Here is a 16,875-nt window from a genome sequence, read left to right as displayed (position 1 = left end):
TGGTTTCTCCAGAAGTTTACAAAAGTCATCTAGTTTCAGCTTGCAACGTTTAATCTACACATCTGACAAAAGGCTAATATCCAGAATCTACAAGAAACTTAAACACATTTACAAGAAGAAAGCAACCCCATCAAAAAGTGGGCAAAGCACATGAAGAGACACTTCTCAAAATAAGATATTTATGGACCAACAACCATATAAATAAAAGCTCACCATCACTGGTCATTAGAGACATGCAAATCGAAACCACAATGAGACACCATCTCACACCAGTTAGAGTGGTGATCATTAAAAGGTCAGGAAACAACAGATGCTGGAGAGGATGTGGAGAAACAGGAATGCTTTTACACTGTTGGTGGGAGTGTAAATAAGTTCAACCATTGTGGAAGACAGTGTGGCGATTCCTCAGGGATGTAGAAGAAGAAATATCATTTGACCCAGTAATCCCATTACTGATTGTATACCCAAAGGGTTATAGATCATTCTACTATAAAGACACATGCATGCATATGTTTACTGCAGCACCATTCACAATAGCAAAAACTTGGAACCAACCCAAATGCCTATCAATGAGACACTGAATAAAGAAAATGTGGTCCATATACACCATGGAATTCGATGCAGCCATAATAAAGGATGAGTTCATGTCCTTTGCAGGGACATGGATGCAGCTGGAAACCATCATTCTCAGCAAACTAACACAGGAACAGAAAACCTAACACTGCATGTTCTCACTCATAAGTGGGAGTTGAACAATGAGAACACATGGACACAGGGAGGGGAACATCATACACTGGGGCCTGTTGAGGGGTGGGGGGCTAGGGGAGGGATAGCATTAGGAGAAATACCTAATGTAGCTGATGGATTAGTGGGTGCAGCAAAACACCATGGCACGTGTATACCTATGCAACAAACCTGCAGGTTCTGCATATGTATCCCAGAACTTAAAAGCGTAATTTAAAAAAAGATACAAATTTTAAAAGCAGAGTTTTAATTTATAATATACCAAAATGGAAGAAAAATGGAAGAAAATTCTGAAACCATTAGTTTTGAAACTTGTAGCCTGGAAAAAATTTAGGATTCAGTCCAAATTGTAGGTAAATAACCAAATTCAAAAAATAAATGAACACATCTAAAATTTAATAACTGTTGTTCTGTTGTTTTCTTCTGAAAAATAATCTTCCCCCTCTTGTTTCCCATTTTTATGCAATAGAAATCATATGGGACCAAAGTATTTCCAAAGTAAGTTTTAGTCTTATACCTGGATTGTTTACATAAAGTACAGCAAGAATGTAGATTCAAGGCCTCTATGAATACATATATGTTATATATATATTATATGTATAAATATAGGAATATATATATATTCTTTCCGTAAAATGGCACTAAAGTATATTAGCAAATCTGTACAAGTCTGCAGTAGCCTGAATTCTTGTTTCTTCAGAAGAAAGAATTCAACTAAGGGTCATAAGGCAGAAGAAGAGACTGAGGCAAGTTTTACAGCAGAAGTGAAAGTTTATTTAAAGCCTTAGAGCAAAAATTAAGGAAAGTAAAGTACACTTAAAACAGGGCCAAACTGGTGATGAGATTTCATGTGTGTGGTTTGACCTTTGACTTAGGCTTTTCTATGTTGGCATAATTCTGGGGTCTACATCTCTTCTCCCCTGATTCTTCCCTTCAAGTGGGCTGTCTGCATGTGCAGTGGCCCACCAGCACTTTAGAAGGGAGCCTGTGTAGTATGTTTCCTGGAGTACAATTGGAAAACACAGACCAAAATAAAAGCCATGTATGTCAATAAAATCGATCTCCTTATAAAATTCTGTTACAAATTTCTATCATTATTGTGTTACCTTGGCATCTATTTTTAATCTTCTTTCAACACACCCAAATTCCTTCTCTCTCTCTCTCTCTCTCTCTCTCTCTCTGCTTTAAGATGTAAATTTACTATCTACTTTCTCTAAAACTCAGCAAGGGCTTCCCCAGATAAATGCTACCTTTTTCTATTTACAAAACCACAATTTAAATCTTTTTTTTTTTTTTTTAAATAATGAGTTTTATGGGTTCCATGCATAAAGTTTTAAAATTAAAAATCTAAAGTATTTCTATCTCCCTTTATCTTTATGTGTACTTGCATATGTTCTATATGGTATCGCATATGTGTATATGTCTGTACCTATGTTTATATATTGTTTGCATATGGTATCAAATTAATGTAAAAATAAATGAGTACTCATCAATTAAGTGAATAATCTCATATGCTTTTCAACCCATGTGATATTAGTAATCTTCAATAACGGAAGAATACCTCAAATGAGCATGCATGCCTATCTGCAGCCTCCTTAAAAGAAATTATCAGCCAAGAATTTTATATCCAGCAAAACTGAAGTTCATAAATAAAGGAAAGATAACAGTCTTTTTCAGACAAACAAATGCTGAGACAATTTGCCTCTACCAAGCCAGGACTACAATAACTGCTCAAATGAGCTCCAAATCTGGAAACAAATCCTGGAAACACATCAACACAGAACCTTTTTAAGCATGAATCTCACAGGACCTATAAAACAAAAATACAATAAATAAATGAATAAAACCAAGGTATTCAGGCAACAAATAGCAGGATGAATGGAACAGTACCTGACATCTCAATACTAACATTGAATGTAAGTGGTCTAAATGCTCCACTTAAAAGATACAGAATTGCAGAATAGATAATAATGCACGAAGCAAGTATCTGCTGCCATCAAGAGACTCCCCTAACCATAAAGGGTCATATAAACTTAAGGTAAAAGGGTAGAGAAATATACCCCATGCAAATGGCCATGAAAGTGAGCAGGAGTAACTATTCCGATATCAGAAAAAAACTAACTTTAAATCAATAGCAGTTAAAAAAGACAAAGAGGGACATTATATAACAATAAAAGGACTTGTCCAACAGAAAAATATCACAATTCTAAATACATATGCACCTAACACTGGATCTCCCAAATTTATATAATACTACTACTAGAACTAGGAAATGAGATAGAGAGTAACACAATAATAGTGAGGGACTTCAGTACTCCACTGACAGCACTAGACAGGTCATCAAGACAGAAAGTCAAGAAAGAAACAAGGGATTTAAACTATGCCCTAGAGTACAGAGACTTAAGACATATTTACAGAATATTCTACCCAACAACCCAGAATATACATTCTATTCATCAGCACATGGAACTTTCTTCAAGATAGGCCATATGATAAGCCACAAAACAAGTCTCAAAAAATTTAAGAAAATTGAAATTATATGAGTAATCTCTCAGACAACAGTAGAATTAAACTGGAAATCAACTCCAAAAGGAATCTTCAAAACCATGCAAACACATGGAAATTAAATAACTTGCTCCTGAATGATCACTGGGTCAGATGAGAAATCAAGATGGAAATTTAAAAACTCGTTGAACTGAACAATAGTGACACATTCTATCAAAACCTCTTGAATTCTGCAAAGAGCGTGCTAAAAGTTCATAGCTTTAAATGCCTACATCAAAATGACTGAAAGAGCACAAACAGACTGTCTAAGGTTACATTTCTAGAAATTTAAGAAACAAGAACACACCAAAGCCAAACCTAGCAGAAGAAAGAAAATAACCAAGATCAGAGCAGAACTAAATGAAGTTGAAACAAAATAATACAAACTATAAATAAAATATAAAGCTGCCTTTTTGGAAAAGTAAATAAAATTGATAGACCATTGGCAAGATTAACCAAGAAAAGAAGAGAGAAGAACCAAATTAGCTCACTTAGAAATGAAATGGGAGCTATTACCACCAATGCCACAGAAATACAAAAGATCATTCAAAAGTAGTATGAACACATTTGTGTGCATAAACTAGAAAACCTAGAGGGGATGAATAAATTCCTGGAAATGTAAAACCCTCCTAGATTAAATCAGGAAAAATTCAAAACCCTGAACAGGCCAATAAAAAGCAGCAAGATGGAAAAGTTAATTTAAAAATTAACAACAAAACAAATTCCAGGACCAGATGGATTCACAGCTGAATTCTACCAGACATTCAAAGAAGAGTTGGTAGCAATTCATTTGACACTATTCCACATGCTAGAAAAAGATGGAATTCTCCCTAAATCATTCTATGAAGCCAGTATCACCCTAATACCAAACCCAGAAAAGGACATAACAAAGAAAACTACAGACCAAAATCCCTGATACACACAGATGCAGAAATTCTTAACAAAAGACTAGCTAACTGAATCAGAAATATAACCCACCATAATCAAGTAGGTTTCACATTAGGGATGCGGGAATGGTTCCACATACATGAGTCAATAAATGTGGTACACCACATAAACAGAATTTAAAAATCTCATGATCCTCTCAGTAGACACTGAAAAAGTACGCGACAACATCCAACATCGTTTTATGATTAAAACGCTCAGCATAATTGGCACACAAACCCACAGCCAACATAATACTGAATGAGAGAACGTAGAAAGCATCCACTCTCAGCAGGGGATCAAAACAAGGATGGCCACTCTCACCACTTTTATTCAACAGAGTACTGAAAGTCCTAGCCAACACAATCAAACAGGGGAAATAAATAAAGGGCATCCAAATTGGTAAAGAGGAAATAAAACTGTCGCTGTGTGCTGATGATATAATCATATAACTAGAAGACCCTAAGGACTTCTCCAAAAAGCTGCTAGAACTGATAAATGAATTCAGCAAAGTTTCAGTATACAAAATTAATGTGCACAAATCAGAAGCTCTGCTACACACCAAGGGTGACCAAGCAGAGAATCAAATCAAGAACTGAACCCCTTTCCTGACAGCAGTCATAAAGAAATAATAACTCAGAATATATCTAAACAAGGAGGTGAAAGACCTCAAGAAAAGCTACAAAACACTGCTGAAAGAAATCATAGATGACGCAGAAAATGAAAATGCACCCCATGCTCATGGATGAATAGAATCATTGTTGTGAAAATGGTCACGCTGACAAAAGCAATCTAAAAATTCAACGCAATTCCCATTAAAATGCCACCATCATTCTTCACAAAACTAGAAAAAACAATTCTAAAATTCATATGGAACCGAACAAGAGCCAACACACCCAAAGTGAGACTAAGCTAAAAGAACAAATCTGGTGGTGTCACATCACCTGACTTCAAACAATTCTCTAAGTCCAGAGTCACCAAATAGCGTGGTACTGGTATAAAAATAGGCACATAGACCAATGGAACAGAATACAGATCCCAGAAATAAACCTAAATACTTACAGCCAACTTATCTTTCACAAAGCAAACCAAAACATAAAACGGGTAAAGGACACCTCATTCAACAAATGGTGCTGAAATAATTGGCAGACCGAAAGTAGGAGAATAAAACTAGATCTAGATCCCCATCTCTCAACTTGTAAAAAAATCAACTCAAGATGAATCAAGGACTTAAATCTAAGACCTGAAACTATAAAAATTCTAGAAGATGATATTGGAAATATCCTTCTGGACATTGACTTAGACAAAAAGTTTATGGCCAAGAACCCAAAAGCAAATGCAACAAAAGCAAAAATAAATAGGTGAGAATTAAACTAAAGAGCTTCTGCACAGCAAAGCAACAGTCAGCGGACTAAACATATAATCAACAGAGTGAAAGAAAATCTTCAGAATCTGTACATCTGAAAGATAACCAATATCCAGAATCTACAAGAAACTCAAACAAATTAGCAAAGAAACAATCCCATGAAAAAGTGGGCTAAGTACGTGAATAAACAATTCTCAAAAGAAGATATACAAATGGCTGACAAACATAGGAAAAAATGCTCAATATCACTAATGATCAGGGAAATGCAAATGAAAACCACAATGTAATGCCACCTTACTCCAGCAAGAATGTTCATAATCAAAAAATGAAAAAATAATAGTTGTTGGACAGGCACAGTGGCTTACACCTGTAATCCAAGGTGGCCAAGATGGGCGGATCACTTAAGGTCAGGAGTTTGACACCAGCGTGTACAACATGCTGAAACATGGTGAAACCCTGTCTCTACTAAAAATACAAAAAAATTACCTGGGTGAGGTGGCACATGCCTGTAATCTCAGCTACTCCAGAGGCTGAGGCAGAAAAACGGCTTGAACCTGGGAGGCAGAAGTTACAGTGAGCCAAGTTCATGCCACTGCACTCCAACCTGGGTGAAAGAGCAAGACTCCATCCATCTCAAAAATAAATAAATAAAAATAATAGATGTTGATGTAGAAGTTGTGAAAAGGGAACACATCTACACCGCTGGTGGGAATGTAAACTATAAATGAGTGGATAAAGAAATTTTGGTGTGTGTATATATATATATGTACACACATGATTGGATACTACTCAGCCATAAAAGGAATGAATTAATGGCATTCGTAGCAACCTGGAAGAAACTGGAGACTATTATTCTAAGTGAAGTAACCCAGGAATTGAAAACCAAACACTGAATATTCTCACTCATAAGTGGGAGCTAAGCTACGAGGATGCAAAGGCATAAGAATGATAAATTAGACTTGGGGAAAAGGGTGAGAAGGGGGTGAGGGATAAAAGACTACAAATTGAGTTCAGTGTCTACTGCTCTGGTGATGGGTGCACCAAAATCTCACAAATCACCACTAGAGAATTAATGTAATGAAATACCAATTCCCTAAAATCCTATGGAAAGAAAAGATTTAAAAATAAAATAAAACATCAAAAAATTTAAAAACATAGTTACTAAGAAATTCTTCTAAAATGTAAAAAAAATAAAAAAAAATTTAAAAAAGTTCCTGAAGGTCATATACCAGAAACTCTATTATGTTGCCTCTTAATGCATATATTTGAGCCCACTTCCCCAACTTCTGAGAACTTATCAGGAAGCTGCTGATCACCTGTTTCAGGTGTTTTCTATCTATAGTGAGCCTGTATCTCCCTGTACGTAACTGCAACCAATATTACTTTAGAATTTACAACCACTTGACTTGACCATCACCTGGTGATGAACACTTGACATTTCTAGTGTGTGGATGTGGAAGGATCTCTCCTGCCCTGCTCATATCTGACCAGCTACCTACTGCAACACTTTCAGATATTTTTCTTTTTTTTTTTTTTTTTTTTTGAAGATGGAGTCTTGCTCTCTCTCCCAGGCTGGAATGTAGTGGTGTAATCTCAACTCACCGCAACCTCTTCCTCCCAGATTCACACCATTCTCCTCTCTCAGCCTCCCCTGTAGCTGGGCCTACAGGTGCGCACCACCAGGTCTGGCGAACTTTATGCATTTTTAACAGAGACAGGGTTTCACTGTGTTAACCAGGATGGTCTCCATCTCCAAACCTAGTGATCCGCCTGCCTCGGCCTCCCAAAGTGCTGGGATTACAGGCATGAGCCACTGCGCCCGGCCTCAGATTTCTTATTATCAGATTTTAGGTAGGACAAACAGCTGATATTTCTGGCTTTTCATTTTTTTTTTTTTTTAACCAAAAGTGTTAGTTCCTAAATGAAACTAATAAGCCTTAACCAAGATTACGGCTTAGCCAAGCATCTGTGAGGCATCTCCAAAGATGTGAAGGAGCACCTCAAAAACTCAAAAATCACACAAATATCAAAACAAATAAGGCTGATTCCTTCATCTGAAATTAAATACAGGATACAACAGTAAAAGCATAAAATTTTTAACTGTTCGATGATAAGGTAAAGTGGATTTTATTCTTATTTTCTCATAGGTTCTAAGGCAAGCAGTTGGAGTTTACAAAAAAAACTAACTTTGTTTTAGGTCAGATTTTTGCTCTGTAATGTAGTTAAAATAAAATTGTAGGCTAGCCGTAACACTATTAGGTAGGTATCTCTCTTTGAAATTGAATCCTCTGATCAACCGTTTGGAGTAAGAGAGCTCTCAAATATTTTTTAATTTAGAAGTCCCAATGTAAAGAATCCATCTTCTGGCCATGGACAATTAGAATTTCCAGTGATGTATTGATTCTAAGTGACTCAATCCAAGAGCCTCTTTGGTGAAAAACCAACCCCAATGATCTTTTCCCCCAACCCAACAAAATAAAATATGTATTCTCAGGAACAGGCTTAGGAAAGCAAAAGACTCATATTGCCACTGCCTTATCCAAGCAAAAAGACTTGGGATGACCAAAGTCCAAGATGGATGGGATTTCTTATGACAAGCCCTCCTGGGAGCTTAACACATTTGGAAAACAAAAGAAAAAATAAAAAACCTCAGGTTCTCAGCCATGTTAAGGCTGGTCTCCTAATGTGACTCAAAAATGAGTCCTCCCCCTGATGGTGGAGACCAAGAGTGAGTGCTCCGACTTGGTCACAAATCAAGTCCTCAAGGTCATAGGACCACTAGAGTATAATGGACATTACCGACCTTCCGAGTAGAGAGCAATCATACACCTGTAGATAATCAAAGGTTGTTCTTAAGGCCACCTGAGTAAACTCCTCTACAATCCTTTGTAGCTACACTTTTTAAGAGAATTCAGCTGCCTTCAGCCAAATCTTTTACTGAAGCTATGCAACTTCCCCAGCCTTCCAAGAAGTTTTGTGACTATCTCCTATAACTATCTTTATAATTTTTCCTCTAAAATCGTTTCCACCACCCTGACTGAACTCCCACAACTCCCCCTTTTCTGTTTCTTGTGTCTATCTCAAAAGAAAAGAAAAGAAAAGAGAACAAAACAAAAAGATTTCTCCCCACTTGTTCCCAAAGGTCTATGTCTAGCTTATCTTCTTTCGGGAACCACGGGTTAAGTGATACAATTTGCATTAGATCCCTTAATTGATCCTGCAAAACCCAGGCTCCAGTGGCTTTAAGCAGCTGTTTGAATACTTTTATATACTGCTCCTGTTGTGCTGATAACTGTTGTCCCATGATAAAAGCCTACCCTGAACAATTCCCTCGAAATTGGAGATCCCAAGCAGGCACTGATGACCTACTGACTTAATGACTTATCGACTTACTGGCTTACCAACCACACAGTCTTCTCCTTAGTTTTCAAAGGTTCTGTCATGATTATTTGCCGGTATACCTCAGACCTGGGCACCAAGTGTCTGGGTCCAACCGGCAGACCCTGACCCAGCAATGGATGAACAAATACACTCAGACACTAATATCCAGTGAAAGAGCAGGCTAGGTGGCCAAGTAACTCAGGGATACCTAGAAGGGCCCAGTAAAGAGTTAACAGCAGTGGCCCTGATCTGCCAGTGAAATTCGCATTTATTTAGTACAGATTAAATAACAAAGGTCTTGAGTAAACACCACTAGAAGATAATTGACATTGCAGATCTCCCCAAGAGTAGTTCCCTCAGCATAAGATTAAATGTTGGCTTTAGGACCTCCTGAGTAAACAAGCTATTTAGATAAACTCCTCTACATTCTTGTGTATCTATGCCCTAAGCTTTTAAGATAATTCAGCTGCCTTCAGCCAAACCTTTTACTGCAGCTATGCAAACTCTCAGCTTCCAAGAAGATTTGTGACTATTTCCTCTATCTTTATAATTTTTCTTCTAAAATATTTCCCACCACCTTGACTGAAGTCCCAAAGTTGAGAAGACAGGGAAGGGCAGCAGAGAAGCATGAAAAAATTAGAACAAGTTTGGCCATTATAAAGTAAAATGTTGGTCAGGTCTTTCAACACGGATAAAAAAAAAAAAAGGAAGATTAGGGCCATGCTATGAGGACACTGAATGGCAGCCTGCGTAATGGGAACTTCATCCCACAGATAAGAGAAGTCACTGGAAAGCTTTGAAAAGGTCACAAACATGACAAACAGCATTTCCAGGAAGATTACTGTGACCAATATTAGGCAAGAGAAGTTGGGAAATGATCTTCAACTTTGGACACTTAATAGAAATATCTAAAAGATCTATATTTCTTTTCTTTCCTTTTCATGTTTAATTTTGAAATAGTTTCAGACTTTCTAAAATGTTCCAAAAATAGGCAAAGTCCTCATATGCTTTTCATTCAACTTCCCCAAATATTAACATTATAGATATGCACCTAATAATCAAAATCAATAAATGATTATTAACACTGTAAAATGAATGCCTGTACAGACCTTATCCAAATCCCCTCTATGTTCTGACTAATGTCCTTTTTCTGGACCAGGATCCAATGTAGTATCACACATTGCTCTTCATTGTACTGTTCTTTCAGTCTTCTTTAATCTGGGGAAGTTAGGATTTACCTTTAAGAACTTCACAATTTTGAAGAGTATTGGTTACTTATTTTGTAGCCGACTCTCATTTTGGACTTTTCTAATATTTTCTCACGATTAAACTCAGGTTATACAGTTTGTAGAAGAATACCACAGGGATGATGCTGCACCTTCTCCATCCATTGTATTAGAATGTCCTAATATGTCGTTATTTTTGACTACTGGAGACATTAACTTTGATCACTGGGTTAAAGTTCCTCCACTGCAAAATGACCCTTTTCCTTGAAAGCATTTTTAAACAACCAATTCCTGGGCTACACCACACATCAGCCAAATCAGATAGGCTTGAGGGATGGTACAGTCATTGGTAGGGTTTACATGCTCTACAAGTGACTGTAATCAATATCTGGAAATGCAAACATATGGCTTAGATAGTGAAGATTAGAATCCTGAAAATCAGCCTGGAGACCATTCCCAAGGCTTCTCTTAAAAAAAAAAAATCTAATTCTAAACAAAAGCAAATCCATCTGGATTTTGGCATGGACAAATGGTTGAGACATTGAGGAGAAATAGAAATCACCTGATGGGGAAAGAGATGCGTGAGTAGACTGCAGTCCAATTAAAAAAAGAAAAGACAGAATCAGTTTGTGGTGATACTTGCTTGTAATTCCAGCATTTCGGGAGTGAAAGTGGGCAGATCACTTGGGCCCAGAAGTTTGAGAAAAGCCTAGGATTTCACCAGCCTGGGTGAAACCACATCTCTACAGAAACAATCACAAAAGTTAGCTAAGCATGGGGGCATGTGCCTGTGATTCCAGCTACTCAGGCGGCTGAGGCAGGAGGATCGCTTGGGCTCACAACGATGAAGCTGCAGTCAATTATGATCTCACCACTGCACTTCAGCCTGGGTGTGAGAGTGAGACACTCAGTCTTTAAAAAACAAAAAAACAAAAAACAGTAAAAATAATGTTCTAAGGTCAGATCTAGTACAAAAACTGCATCTTATTCTGTGACGTTTAGATGCTATAATTAAAATAGAACATGGAGGTGTTTCCATATGAATAGCTGACAGATTCTGTACTTTTTATGGAGCTGCATCACATTCTATTCTGTAGATATAAGGTAATCTGTTTAACTAGCATCGTGGTGGTGAAAGTCTAGGTTGTTCCCAACATTTTGCTGTTAAACAAACAATACAGTGAATAACCCTGATTAGGTGTCATTTTTCATGACTGGTAGTGTGACAAATTTTTCCCAGTAAAGTTTGGGAGGGAAAAATATGTATTTTTTTAAATTTTGACATGCATTAAGACATTTTACTCTCCAAGGTTTGTACATATTTTTATGTTCCAAGAAAATTAGGGGGGGGGTAATATCACCTCAGCTGCTCTCACACAAATATCCTGAGTGACAGGACCTTTAGAGACACAGGCACACGGTCATATCTCTGGTGCCCACACAGGGCAGGGGCATCTGGATCCTGGGATGCTCCAGGAAAGGTGAGGATCCCCTCCAGAAGACACCCTACTAAGGATCAGAAAGGGGCCAGGGAGTCAAGAGATTACAGCACGTCTTAAACTATGGGAAAGTTCAAGTGGAGGGCACTAAGGTTCAAGGAGCAAGCTGAGGTGAGACAGGGGTAGAGACTGATGGAAAGAGAAGGTAAAAAGCTCCAGGGAAGCTAGGGAAGGCACATGGGAGCTCTCCACTCCTCCTCAGCATTGAACTTTGTAGTGGTCATGCTGGTGGGGCTCTGTGAAATCTAGCATGTTCAACACTATCTGGGGACTCTACACACTCAAGGCCAGCAGGACTCCCTCCCCCAGCTCTGACAACCAGCAATGTCTCCAGACTTTGCCAAATGCTTTTCCCAATGAAAAATTTGCCCCTGGCAGAAGCATTAAACTCTACTAATCTATAAAAGCAAATCACCACTAAAATCCATCACCTCTTGGTAGAAGATTTACAAGTGTGAGAGGGGTAAAATGGAGGTCTTCAATATCTACACAAATGACTTTTACTTAATCAGCAATTTGATGTCCCAGAAGGCATGTTAAGAGGTGATGCCACATGGCTGCCTGTACCTCACAGCAGAAAGGGTGTGGGTTTTCCAAGGGTTTTAACCGTAAACTGTATATGTCTGTAACTGTGAAAGGGAATGACACCGACTGAGTTACATTAAAAAATTGAGGTAGGGAATTCTGTAGATATTGAGAGAAAAAATTCATAATGTAAACACAAACCCCATTCTGATTCTCTTACCATGTTAGGGCCATCTTGTCTATCTGTGAATGGTAGCATAGAGATTTTTGTATATTTTCAAAATGGTATACTGTTGGATCATTTTAAAAATAGGAATAAATCCCAAACTGGATGAGGTAGCTGGACACTGCTGGAGTCTCACTTTTGCCCAGGAGAGCTGACAACATCCTGCTCCCCCTGGCCTGGACACTGTCTGACTCAGGGGCATAAATGCTCTCTTATTATGGAGAAACAAGATGTTTTGAACATTCTCATCATTTAACCTTTCACCTCTCACACCCGTTGACCTCTGAAACCTCTTCTCCACTCCTGAATTTCATTCTCAATTTACTGAGCTCCATTTCTCTCCCTCATCCATTCCAACATGAAGTGGGTCCAGATGGTGGCTTCTGCCCATGGTTTTGTAAAAAATAAGAACACAAAACAAGAAACAAACAAAGAAACAAAAACAACAAAAAAGACTTTCAAAATTGCTTTGCCTGAATCCTCCTTAAACTGACCTCTACCTGCAGCACCATGATCATACCAGCAGAATTTGGACACTTTTTCTGGTAATCAGATGCTTTCCATCTCTCATTAGGAAATGTGACTCTCTCCACCCTGCATAAAGATTTCCCAGTAGAAATCAACACAGAGATACTGCCTGTGTGTTCCCAAAGGAAATGGATTCTATAAGAACATGTGAAAGCTGCAATTATAGAAAAGACCACATAAAACATGCATTATGTAGATGATTCTCACCATTCCATTAAGAGATACATTGTAAAACATGACATTAATAATTATTCTAGAAGAATAAAGCATGCATGCTGTTTTCTTAAATTAATTTTAATAAGGTGGTTCCTCCCATGTGCCCAGGCTGGGATTCTGAACAAAATTCTCCGTCTTCTGGGGCAATGCCTGAGAGGATGACATGGACTTAGGCCTGATATGCAGCCATTGCTGTCCACCCTGCCCCTGCTGCAGGACAGTACCAGCCCAGGGCCTAAATCTCCTGCTGAAGAGCTGAGAGAGAAAATGGAGTGTCCAAAGCCTCTTACCTTTTTCCAGTCCACTTGAATGGGTACCAGTGCAGTCCACTTGCCCCTGAGGACACCACCTGCTGGTCTTTGGCTTTTAAGAGTCAGACCTCCCTGGCTTCTCTGGGTCCCAGCTGCTTTCACTGTGCGGAGCCCTGGTCTTTGCCATGGGGGTCACTCCCCTTCCAGGCATGTCCTCCAGCTCCAGCTGACAGGTCAGCCAAACCAGAACCAAGAGAATCAACAAAGATTTCAATATCTAGTGTGTCCAGCAGAGATCTCAACTGCACAAAAAAATAGAGAAGTAGAGAGGCACACAGCTCCCCTGACAACATTGTGTCCCAAAGCAATATCTTCTGTGCCCCTCATTAAGGAGCTCACTGTCTCTCACCACATAAGCAAGTGCTTCCAGGGTTTCTCAATTCCTCAACGGGAGGCAACACACATTTCAACCCAGTACTTCAGCAAAGGAAGTGGAGATAATTTACCTATTTGTGATAAAGTTCCTGAAAAGATCCCCAGACTGCAAAATTCTTCCCTGAAATATGACAGAAAAAGCTTTTCAATTGCAAAACGTTGACCTCCTTGCTTTTAAAAAAGTACCCCTGAAAGAGCCAAAACAATTTTGCCAAAATAAATTGCAGAACTCCAACTTTCTTATTTGAAATCTCACAAAACATTACAAGTACTAAAAACAGAAGCTGCTGGCATGAGAATACAAATAGGGACCAAAGGGATAGAATTGAGAGTCCACAAGTAAACCCTCACCATTATAGTTCATTTCTCTTGAATAAGGGTGTCAAGATAATTTAATGAAGGAACAATCATCCTCTCAAATAATGGTGCAGAAACAACTAGATAACCACATGCAAAGCAATAAACTTAGAGAACTACTTCCAACCATATCAAACAGTTATCTTAAAGTGGATGAGTGAGTTAATTATAAGATCTATAACCACAAAAACAACTTAGAAAAAGACATAGGGGTAAAACTTAATGACCTCAAATGTGCAGTGGATTCTCAGGTATGACCCAAATGCATGAGAAAGAAAAAGCAAAAATAGATAAATTGGGCTAAATGTGCAAGCCTTTTGTGCATCAAAGGATATTATCAAGAAAATAAAAAGACCAATCACAGAATGACACATAATAGTTGCAAATCACAGAGACAATGGTTTCATGCCCAGAATATATAAAGGACTGCTACAACTCAAAAACAAAGAGAAAAACCTCCCAATTTATATAAATGGGCAAAGGACGCAAATAGACATTTCTTCGAAGAAGATATGCAAATCATCAAGAGGGACATGAAAAGAAACTCAACATCATTAGTCATTAGGAAAATACAAAGTCAAAGCCACAATGGAATCCCACACTACACCTACAAATATGGCTACCATTCATTTCAAATGTTAAATAACAAGTGAAAACCTTATGTAGAATTTGGAATCCTCATACATTGCTGGTGAGATTATAAAACTGTGCAGCCACTAGGAGAAATAGTTGTGCTGTTCCTCAAGAAGCTAATCTTGAATTCTCATGTGAAACAGCATCCATTCCTAGGTATATACCCAAAGAATTGAATCCAGGGACTGAAACAGGTACTCGCATGGGAATGTTGATTGTAGCATTACTCACAAAAGATAAAATATGAAAACAATCCAAGTGTTCATCAGCACATGAATAAACAAATGTGGTCACACATACAACAGAATATTAATCTGCCATAAAGAGGAATGAAGCTCTGACATCCACTGGAAGATGCATGGACTTTGGAAACATTTATGCTAAGTGAAATATGTCAGAAACTAAATAACATATATATACAATTCCATTTATATGAAACATCAAGAATACGCAAATTCACAGAGACAGAGTAGAGATGATCAAGGTCTAGGGTGGAAAATATAGGGAGTTATTATAGTTTTAATTATACAAAGTTTCAGTTTAAAATGATAAAAATTTTCTAGGAAAAATAGTGGTGATGGTAACTTAACACTGTGTATGTGGTTACTTGCATTTGATTGCACATTTTAAAGTGGTTAAAATAGCACATTATTCACAGAACTGTGCAAAATCGATTTCTATTATTTAATTGACCCAGGCTAAGGTGTTTGTTATGGCAGCTGAAGTCCATGAATACATCATCTGACCCAGTGTTTTCCATGAATCATATCAGTTTTTCAGTCAAGTTAGCTGGAAGCTCCTGTCCCCAGAAGAACTGCAGGTCCCAAAACAAGAGCTCCAGCAGGGGTTCAATGAGCACAGGTCCCACAGGGCAGCCTCGATGTCAGGCCCTGGATGGCATGTGAGGCTATAATGATACAACCACGGCGTGAAAGTGTAAATGTTTTTACTACTTAGAGACATTGGGGAGCACTCGGCACACCTGGAGACCACAGATACAGAGGTCAGCGAGCCCAGGCAGGGAGGAGAGAAGAGAACGGTAAGCCAATGTGTTTAGTAAGTCCGGGTGTTATCTGACAGTTTTCCAGCAAGGAGGTTTAATGGATGTGTTTAAAGGAAGCAGCAAACACTGGGAGCAGGAGATCACACTGTGATTGAGAAGTGGTCACTTTAAATGTAAGGGCAAATGTCAGAATATCAGTTTAAAGAAAGTAGATGGAGAAAGAGGAGCCCAGCACACCAAGCAGGAGAGATGCCTCTTAGATTTTATCGCTGGCCACCAACTGCAGTCACTTGAACCAGATACAGTATTGAAAACTGCCATGGTGAGCAAGGCCTGCCTCTGATGTGAGGCAAATAAATTTACACCTTAAAACAGGAATGCCAAGGCAACATGACACTATGAGCACTCCTGACATCCAGGGACACCAGCAGGGTGTGGTACTGCACTCTGGAGTCAGAATCCTGGGTTCTGGTCCCTGAGAGTGAGAAAATGAAAATGACTTGTCCCTGCTCCCTTGGCATTGATCCTCCCACCCTGCTGCTCCGTCTTCTGTTCCCAAGCCCATGTGCAGTGCTCAGCCCCAGACATCACTTCCCCCAGGGTATACACAGTGCCGCCTACTGCACACAAACACAAAGTCAGAGAAGGTGACAAAAATGTCCGTTCGGGACATCCGATCGTGAAAGAGGGAGAACAGTGAACGTGGAGCCAAAGAGACTGGGACTCACAGGGCTGGAAGATGATGGAGCTGTAACATAACATATGTGTGACCTCGTTTGAAACGTGCAGATCCTTGTGGAATAAAACACGCAGCCTGGCCTGGGACTTCGGCCACCCACAATTCCCTTCCAGTCCACCAGAGGGCGGCAGAGTCCCTCTAGCCTGGAGCCTTCCCAGGAGATGCAGACCTCCCTCAGCAGAACCCGTAGCCAATCAGTGTCCACACTCACCAGGGTCACCTCGGCCCAAGTTCTCGACGTCCTCCATGCTCCCCACACGGACTCTGTCAGCTCTTCC

This window comes from Macaca mulatta, chromosome 19, assembly GCF_049350105.2.
Source record: "Macaca mulatta isolate MMU2019108-1 chromosome 19, T2T-MMU8v2.0, whole genome shotgun sequence".
In the NCBI taxonomy this organism is placed as follows: Eukaryota; Metazoa; Chordata; class Mammalia; order Primates; family Cercopithecidae; genus Macaca; species Macaca mulatta.
Note: the sequence above shows the minus strand (reverse complement) of the source record.